This window comes from Rattus rattus, chromosome 3 (assembly GCF_011064425.1).
Source record: "Rattus rattus isolate New Zealand chromosome 3, Rrattus_CSIRO_v1, whole genome shotgun sequence".
In the NCBI taxonomy this organism is placed as follows: domain Eukaryota; kingdom Metazoa; phylum Chordata; class Mammalia; order Rodentia; family Muridae; genus Rattus; species Rattus rattus.
In genome coordinates, this window is record NC_046156.1 from 166,858,689 (window position 1) to 166,869,529 (window position 10,841).

The window sequence follows — 10,841 nt, forward strand, 5'->3', positions numbered from 1 at the left end:
TTACGAGTACCTTTTCTGAATGTATACATGTGTCACTACTTGGGTGCTTGGTGTCCATGGATATCAGAGAGAGCCTGTCTTCTAGAGCTGATGATACAGATGACTGAGTGCCACCATGGTGGCCCAGAGAATAGAACCCAGGACCACTGTCAAGACATTTTCTTAACTACTGGACCATCATTTCATCCTGGATTTAGTTTTAAATTAAATCATTTAATTAATGTTCATATATGTATCTAATATCTTTGCATCCAATTAGGATTCAGTCTTCACCTAATAATACCACTCCTCTCAACCAAGCAGCGTCTGGTGGGCTCATACTGTTTAATTTCTAACTCATTGATACTTGAAAATAGAAGAAAGCTATTGCAATAGAATTTCAGAAAAAGTAGAGAATGAAAAACTTAATAATAAAGGGAAGATGGCATTCACCTATAACCTGAGTTTGTGGACAAGCCAGAAGTCACTAATGAGTCACTTCATTAAAGACATAGAATTTAAAATAAAGCAAAAGCATCAAATGTTTCAAGGAAAATTACTTATTGTTTGGCATTTTTGTTTACTACATACATAAATCTTGGAATAAGACATATAAGACTTACTATTTCCTAATGGTAGTCATATTGCTATTTTATAAACCTTGACTAAGCAATCTGAAATATGATATAGTTTGTTTATTGTCAAAACACTAATGACAAATGAGATTCATATCATTGATTCCATGTGGACATACACTTTAAAATGTTTTGGATTTTAGGTCTTCCCATCAATCTTTATGTCATAGCCCAGAATACCAATTATATGTTTAGATTGACACTGCTGTATATAAACTTAATTCACTGACTGACCTGTATGTATATTTGTATGAACGTGTATATGTGTTTGTGTGTGAGGGTGGATGTATAGCTATTTAAAATAGTTGATTTTCATATCAGTAATGACATAATATTGTGTTTTATGTTATACATTTAAATACTTCAAATTTTCAATCTCCTTTAAAAAACAACTGTAATAGGTGATGTCATGTGTTGGTAGCAGCCTCACATATTTCCTACTTGCCATGTTTCCTAATGACTTCAAGCGATCAGATTAAATAGTGAACTTCTATTTACTGTATGTTATGGAGTTTTTATATTTGATAATTGGGAGAACACCTATTAGATTAGATTTCAGATATCATCCCCATTGTAGCTAATGCATGAGTTTATACTTGTTTCTTGGTTTCACTGCGTTTGTTCAAAACTCTTAGGTAAAAAGGTTTAATACTTTCTGAGACACTCTACCATGTGAATGGAAAAACAATACCCTATGCTAGTCCAAAAGGTTCCTAAGAGGAATAATGTCCGTAAGAAATTATGTAGAACAAAAATGTATGAAGATTCTTCCCACTTATACTTTTAGCCTCAACCATAATAGTTGGAATCAAAATAGAAAACTTTTCAGAAACTATATTGTCCTGTATGTGACCTAATTTATAAGAACTAACTAGTCAACAAAAGCAGTATATTATTTATTTTCCCCTTGAGCAAAATACCAGGTAAATATTTTATAAATTTCAAATGTCCCCAAATGTAAGTCCATGTCCTGAGGTAAAATCATCATTATAAACATTTCCACCAATCAATTTCAATAACTTGTACTTTGTTTTCATATAAACTGGAAGAAATTGTTGACATGAATAACTTTATTTCCTTCCCAGGGAATTTTGAAAATAGTGTGCAGGGGTAAATGGTGGGAGATGGCATGAAGTATTTTTCTGCTTTTACTGCTGTTATAATTATAACCGGAAGTGTTTGTCATGCACTTAATCAGTCCATGTATGCTTTCTTCAGTACCTGGTTCTTCTTTTGAAGAATAATTTACAATAAATGGTTTATCCTTTGCCTTTATAGGCCTGCTGTTCTGTTTGAGAAACCTTCATGACATACAACCGTACATTCAACAAAGTAAGGCACAAAATATACAAGATGTTAGTAGTGTAGTGAATATTCTGGGAGTCATAGGAAAGTGGAATTCATAAGCCAAACTTTTGGGACTTTTTTTAATTTTCCACAATAACGCTAATTAAAATGATACAACTATTTAAATACTGAAATCCCAGAAACACCAGAAGTAAAGTACATGTAGAGGACATTTGCAGAATTGTAATAATGTAACTACAATTCCTGAATTTTTTTCTCTGACTTACATAGATACAATTCATAGAGGTCTTCTGAAATCATGTAAACACACACACACATTAATATTTTAATTATTAGAAGATATCATTTATTTATCTAAGGTCTATAAATCCAAAACTGAGAGAGTATACTTGGTTTGCTAACTTGATAAGCTTATGCATGGCTCAGAATGTTCCATCAGCTTCACTGTTGCAATGTTTGTGTATGTAAAACAAAACTCTTGCCTCAAAAATAATAAGTAATGGTCTATTTAAAAACAAAACAAAAATGACCATGGCCAGCAAACTCATATTTAAGATACATCACATTCTATGCTCTAATGTGAAGTAATTTTCACGCCTTATATAGTAATTGAACAGAAAGTTATAAATCAAGATACTTTTCAAGTACACATGTGAATGCATCAGAAAGGCAGATCATGGTCAACATAGAAATCTCAGGTGGTGTTGGCCTTAGCTACTAAATGATGAAACTCTTAGTTTTGCCGTTATAGGAATCTAGTGGTCTTCTAAGTGGATACATTTCAAATGGTTTTTAACTGTCATTTATTGGATTTTTGGTCCTACATGTAATAACAAGAAATACATAGGTATGGATCTAACAATAACACATGATAAATTGGAATTTGGCTGTGGTTGTGCAGGAGTTCTTTCTCTCAATAATCATTCAACATTTCATATATCTGGCAGAAGTTTTCAACTCAAAAATGTAAGATTTATTGTTTGCTTATTTTTGGAACTTTCATCCACAAAGTGAATTATAATAAGGATTGAAATATATTACATGGGTTTTCAGAAAAGAAAATTTATGTTTTCACTTATGTTTTTGTTTTGGTGTCTATGGGCACATAAGCTACTTGTGTACAGGTGTCCATGGAGACCAGAGAGGTATACAGAATCTCATGGATCTGGAGTTACAGTTGCTTGTGAGCCATGTGACAAAGTGTGGCAAACTAAACTCCAGTCCACTGGAATTGCAGTAAGAATTCTGAACTGCTGGCCCATCACTCTAGATGATATGGATTTCTTCTTCAGAGCTTCTCTTTATAAAGTATAAGTGACCAGGTATCAAACTATGAACATAATGTTTCATTAGTCTTAGATTCTAAGTGAGACCATTAATGAAATAGCAATTTATCCATACAAATTTATGAAATTCTTCTTCCGGGTATTTTAAGGTCTTTTTTTCCCATGATTTTTCTCTTGTACAAGTTACCAGGAAAAATTTCTTAAGATAGATTCAGACAAGGAAGAATTATCTTTATTTGAAAAATGGAAAGCAGTGGCTGATAATGTCTCAAGCATCATAATCTCTATAAATCATCATAGAATGTCACAGATACTAATTATAGCTATTAAAAAATCTCTGTCTTTTCTTCATAATAACAATATTCAAAGTTAAACCCAAAATCTGGAAATATTCTGTTGCTCAATGGGTAAAGGCTGTTTTAATATAAGTAAACTTTAAACAAAGTTTCAGTTTAATTTAATTTCAAAGATAGAAAATTGTTAGAATAATGCACTCAGGATTAGGATTTAACATTCATGCTGATTGGTTGTGAGCCCATTAGAAAGTTGGCGAGTGAAGAAGCACTTCAGTACAATTACATAGTCCAAACTTCTCAAATGTAGCTGCAGTGAAGGAAACTAGTTTAATTCTATATGAAACAGATAGAAGGAAGAGGGGCCTTGGGAAAAGGAGGTCCAGCGACAGGGCTAAGATGGGATCCAGCTCAAAGGGAGGCCCCAAGGCCTGACACTATTACTGAGGATATGGAGCACTCACAAAAAGGGACCAAACATGACAGCCCTTTGAAAACCCAACAAGCAGCTGAAAGAGTCAGATTTGCACCCCACCAATGGACAGAAGTTGTTGACCACTGTGGTTAAATTAGGGAAAAGTTAGAAGAAGCTAAGGAGGAGGGCGACTATGTAAGAGGACCATCAGTTAGTTTAATTAACCTGGACCCACAAGATCTCTCATACACTGCACCACCATATAAGCAACATACACCCACTGACATGAGGCACCAACACATATATATCAGAGTAATGCCTGGGTCTGGGTTCAATCAGAGAAGATGCACCTAACCCTCAAGAACATGGAGGCCCTAGGGAGTTTAGAGGTCTGGTGGCTTGTAGGGTGAGGGTGGGGACATCTTCGTAGAGATAGGGGATGCGGAAGAGGTATGAGATGTGGAAGAGTTAGAGGGTGGACAGGGAGGGGAACGAAATCTGGCATATAAAAAGAAGATTAAGTAAAAAAAAAGAAATATTGTTGATGGGAGTTTGATACAGTGATATCAAATCAGTATGGTAGTTCCTAAGTAAGGTAGCAAATAATCTTCCTCAAGGTCCTGCTGTACTATTGTAGGGCATATCCCCAAAGGACCATACATTCTATTACAAACACAAGTGTTCAACCCTGTTCGTTGCTGCTCTATTCATTATAGCCTGAAACTGGAAACAACCTAAATGTCCCTCAACAGACAAATAGATTTAAAAAAAACAACTAAACAACTCTGTTGTTTGCAGGTTCAGGCAAATGAACACAATTATTCAATGTAATGAAGAGCATCTAGAATAAATCTACACTTCTATAAGTATCTCTTTCTACCAAAGCATACAACTTTAAAGAATATAAATATCATTGAATGACTGTAGAATTCCTTTCTGTGGCCCTATCCTATTTAGTTCTATATGAGTTTAAGAAAGCAGAAAAAACAGAGCCCTGGAGGCTTTGGGGCATAGTGTATCCATGCACTAGAAGAGATATATTCTGTCTCCACCAGGAAGTCAGAAGCCTCTGAACTGTCACATCAGATTCCAGAGAATATCTCCAACCTCTTCCAGCTCATCTCTCTGTTTGCCTAGTGGACTAAGTCCTTTAACTCTTATTGGGGAGTCAATCGGGGAACCTCTCCAATCTCTTCTCACAAATACAGGGGTAGGAACTTTCACATTTACTATCTTCTAGTCTTGTTGTCCTCCAGCCTTTACATTGAATTTCATTGTGTTCAAGGCAAGTTTAGATGGGCCATTTGCAATCTTTACCCATTCTCTTTCTTTATTATCATGTGGCAATCCAATCCAGTACCTGTCTACAGAAACATGGATATGAAGAAACATTAGTTCATCCTCATCAACTATTTTTTAAAGGGATAAGCTATAATTCTGGGAGGTTTGTTGACATCCACTCCATGTTTTTCTGTCTGTGATGAAGGAATAATTTTTTTTTACCATAGCAAAACCAGTGTATTTCAACATCTCTGCCTGTGTACTGTAAGGGATCTAAAACACTATTGGTTTCACTGTACTATATTTTCTGTTCTCTGTTGAGGAATTCCAGAACATCACTACCTGCTCAAAATTCTACCAACTTTTTTCTCAGCATTTCTTCCTTTAAGTCGATGTCATTTTGCATGGTGTTGTGTTTATTCTGAAGGTTGTCTAGATTTTCCTGAAGTTCATGTCTCTATTGACTATACTGAAAAATGTTTGTGACCAGCACTGTAACAGTTACCAGAAGATGGGGGCAGAGGATTCCATGAGCTAACATAACAAGCCACCAGGGGACTAAACATTCTTTTTTTTTTTTTTTTTTTTTTTTTTTTTTTTTTAAACGCAATATTTTATTCTCCTGTCTTTGATCACACAGATTAATCTCTTTTTTTTTTTTTATTAACTTGAGTATTTATTTACATTTTGAATGTTATTCCTTTCCCAGTTTCAAGCAAACATCCCTAATCCCCCCCCTCCCTTTTTTATGGGTGTTCCCCTCCCACCCTCCCCCATTGCCTCCCTCCCCAACAATCACGTTCACTGGGGTTCAGTCTTTAGGACCAAGGGGCTTCCCCTTCCACTGGTGATCTTTACTAGGATATTCATTGCTGCCCTATGAGGTCAGAGTCCAGGTCAGTCCATGTAGTCTTTAGGTAGTGGCTTAGTCCCTGGAAACTCTAGTTGCTTGGCATTGTTGTTCATAAGGGGTCACATGCCCCTTCAGTTCTTCTAGTTCTTTCTCTGATTCCTTCAACGGGGGGGACTAAACATTCTTAAATCAACAAAACCATGCAAAAAATCATCACCATAAAAAGAGCATATCTCAATACTAACTACAATTTTGTATCGCATGGAAACAAGGGGAAATTTTTTACAAGTCAATGACACAAATATATAGAGAAAAATCAAACTTATAGGGAAAAAGTGATAGTTGACTTATAGATCCCTTCAAGAATAGGGATCTTTATAGATCAGGTCCAAAGTTCTCAAGAACATCCATCCCTTTTTCCCTCCTCTCCATCCTCAGTTATCTTTCATGATGGACTGCATGTTTCAGTTTGGTATCTTGTACTTGGATTGTGTCTACACCTCCACCATCTTCTGTGTAATATACGGTTGTTACTGTGGAACTGGGTGAGGATCCATGCGTGTCATGCAGTTCCTTCAAGGTTGAGTCAGAGGATTTACAGTACAAGGTCAAGGCATAAATAAGTTCCAAATTTTGTGAAATTTTACACACACACACACACACACACACAGAGGATTTTTACAGTGGTTTCAACTTATGTATAATCTACAGTTTTGAGACTTATCCTATTAATTTCTGACAAAAGTGCCTTGAATCCTTTTACCTTGTCTTGTACAGAGAGTGAAAGGCATAAAGTTTCTGAATTAAATTTATAACTGTACAATTTAATAATATAATTCTTGTTCCTTGTTCAAAATCATACTTTCATACTTTAAGTAAGTGACATAGGAAAATTTCATGTGTGTGTGTGTGTGTGTGTTTTAATTACTGCCTTTAAAATCAGTAGAACATTTAACATGTTGCTCTCACTAAAGTAGAAGTTCCATGTCAGTATTTTAAAGACATTAAACAGTTTTCATGAGAATTTTTTTTTATGATGACAGGGGAAGTAGTTACATTAACCACAACCTAGAAGTTCACCTTTTATCTGGGACTCTTTCTCTTCAGAACAATGAAATCTGGATGACAGCAGATTCCCCATGTATAAATACAGAAGAGAGAAACCTACAGTGTGTTCCAACATTCCCACTGCTAATTGACAATAAGTGCCTTCTGTGGCTTGATAAAAATTTTTTTGTTACTTTTTTGTAGAGCTATGAATGTGTTTCCTTTGAGTTGTACTTAATTTTAGATGCTGCAAATTATCAATACATGAAGACAACATTTCATTAAAACAAAATACAATAGGAAAGGATTAGAAATGAGTGAAATGGAAACCCAACAAATTAATTGAATCATTGTCCTCAAAAAAAGCAGGATGCACTTCGTGGAAAAGATGAAGGGGAGCACAAGAGAAACCATTTATGTTTCACTGCTTAAATTGAATACAGCCTATACCACCTACCCAAAAATATAATGGGGAAGTTCAGAGTCCATAGGAGAGGAGATAAGCTCTAATCCTTGTTTTGTTCTTTTTCTTCTCTACTCTGTCACATTGTTTGTTCTTCTATTGCACCCAGCTATACTTCATAAGAACAAAAACAACAGTATGCATAGATAACACTAAAGATCCACTAATGAGATACAGACATTGTGAGTAACCAACAGGTTTCTTATTGAACTAGGACAAGCTCAACAAGAAAGGAAATGTTCCTTTCACTGGAAAAAGCAACAAATATCCAGCGCAAGTGGAGTCAGAAGATATAACTGCTACTATAGTAAACCCTCATAATCCTTTACCATATTCAAAATATGTATACTTACATTCTTAAACACACAAGTAAGTGTAGTCCTTACTTCTCATCAAGGAAACTTCTTTTTATAACAGGCAAGGTCATTATGAAAAACCATAATTGATCTACATGTAACAGTGTCTAGTTCCAACTGACATATACCCTAACTTATTCACCTAAATCTTGGGGGATCTGCACAGAAATGAGGGACAGAAATATTGCAAGACCCAGAGAAACAGGATGTTTGTTTTGATTTGTGTCTTCAAGATATATTAGAAGAACTATACCCATGAAGTCTCACCAACATGGCTGCCTAAAATAATCTGAACAAATATAACACCAGCAGAAATGCTAAAGGCATCTAGAAGAAATAGTTTTCCCCAAGGAAGCGCACAGCAATTGGTTATCCAATACCAAATGGTCATCTTGAAAACATGCATGGAGGCAACATTGTACATACTGTTCATATATTTAGTAGTACATACCCAAATACTCACACACACACACACACACACACACACACACACACACACACCTTATAAACATGCAAGAAAAGTTATAAACATGCAAGAAAAGAAAGAAAAGAATATCAGGAACTTGAAAGAAAATAAGTGAGTAGAAGGGAGTGAGTAGTTGGAGGAAAGAAATTGCAGAAAGCATGGTATAAGTATACTATAGTTTCAAAACCCTTACAAAAGAATTAAGTAGCCAGAGATCCGTAGAATAGCTGCCTTAAAGCTTCTCTTAGTCCTGCCTTGTAATAAAACCATCAGAGTTGGCTCTAGGGTTCCTATCCTATTGTATTTGCTTGTGCATTTTGATTACATGTGTTTTGAACTATTGTGCTACTAGAATGTGGGTAAGAGTTCTCTGGCTCACAGAAATCTATTTTGAATGGCTAATTCCCTGTGCTATGTCAATGGGCATTCAGTTTGCTTTAAACTTTCATTAAATTGTATGTTCTATAAGGCGACTGTGAGTTACAGAATGCCATGTACAGGCTCACTAGGAGGATAATAGTGCCTGTGAAGGAGTAAGGATACAAGATAAGGCTGACACTGAATTGCATCTCTTGTGCCATTGTAAACAAGAACATGGGCATCCCATAAGGAATTCTGAGACTGGAATAAGAGTTCAGAGATAACACAACCAAAAAAAAAAAAAAAAAAAAAAAAAAAAAAAAAAAAAAAGAAAGAGCGAAAGAAAGAAGGAAATCTAGAGAACTATATCTACACATTGTCTAAAGTCTCCTCATGAGAAAAGTCTTTTGCCAGCACTGGGGATAAGAATGGTGAATTGCTCCCTTCTCTCTGAACAATATGCAAAGAAATATCATTCTAGCTCAACAGATGCTTCAGCTAAAACCACTGCTGTGATAAACGCTGTAGTTCAACACAGAGGATTACATCAAATTAGACTTCAAGAGCCCTCCTCAGGATTAAACTGAGAAAACCATAGTTGGACGAGTTGCTAAGAAGCAACTGTTATTTTAAACACCTGCTAAGTTTCAGGGCCTCTGTTGATTTGAGAAACAGGAACATAACTAGAAATGTAATAAATAATAAAATACTTTAAAATTTATATCTTTATAAATTTTCATTAATTGATTTCAACATCTCCTAGAGGAAGGTAGGAACACCATTCTCATCCTTAACTCTTAGAATAATTATGATAAATTAGGATTAGTATGTCTTTATGTTAGAAATCACTGTGGTAACCACTTTCACATTCTAAAAAGTTAACATTAAATATTTAATATTAATGAATTTATAATATGAGTTTCTATTTATGTCAGTTTTGCTTTTCAAATGATGCAATATTTAAAATCACTGACACTATAATTGTGAAAATTGACCCATTCTGAACCTGAGCTAAATATTCCACTTAACTAGTATGCCCTTTAACCTGCAAATAAAAAAAATCTTGTTTTCAAATGTCAGTTTTGCAGGTCATACAAGCTTAAGCAACATTTCAGGAAATCTCTGAACTGTAAATTTTACATGGACAGTAGGGATTTGATGACATTAATTTGCATTCTGTGAAATAAGCCATGTGTACTTTAGTGCTTGACATTTAAAAATAAATACTTACACCCGGTTGTAAGAAGAATGCAAGGTTTACATAGAAACATGTCCTCTAACTCAATTAATTAACACTTGCTAATTTCTCATGGACGTAAACTTAGCCCATTCATAAATTTCTTTTCATGTTTGGTCATCATGATTTTGTTTCTCATAGGTAGATTATTCTTGTTATTTGTAAATATTTTCTTGGCCTCATTTTCAATTCACTTTTGTTATAACAGATTATGTCTATTCCTCAACTTCTGTCTCACTTTCTTAAAACTCATTAAAGTCATATCTGGGGTTGCTTTTGGCTGGACTTTGGTTTTCATTTCTTAAATTTTTCTAGACAAAAACAACTTATTTCAGGATACTTTTAAAATACATTTCTTGCAACTTTACAGATACTTTTCTCCATCAAGTGAGTTTCCTGTCTATGATAATTTTAACACTTGAATGAAACCAGAAAACCATGCAGATGGAAGCTAGGCAAGGCTCTATATGGAAAACTCCATTCACTGGGCAACTATCTACTCAGCCACATTCTGTCCAAATTTGGAATGCAGCCACTCTTGATAAGGCCAAATGAATAGGTTTTTTTGTAAGCACTTGATGTAATTTTTATTTTTTTTCCTGCAGAAATTTACCTTGACTCATGTTAGTTCAGTATACTTTAGTGGATTTTGCTCAACTTTAATTATGACATGTATTTTCCTACCATCCTGCTTTATTGTTTCTATTTTTACACAAACTTTGCATTTCTATTTAACGTTCCTATACAAAACCAAGATAGCCTTATATAAATTTCATTGAAAAGTCTTTCTCACACTGGTTTGTTTGTTTGTTCGTTTTGTTGTTGTTTATTTTCTTTCCTTTTCTTTTTCTTTTTTCTTTTT

At 34.7% G+C, this 10,841-nt stretch overlaps 1 pseudogene; it reads right to left on the minus strand.

Moving 5' to 3' along the window:
* Positions 1-5,084: 5,084 nt before the first annotated feature.
* LOC116895993 lies at positions 5,085-10,602 on the minus strand (annotated as a pseudogene).
* Positions 10,603-10,841: the final 239 nt, after the last annotated feature.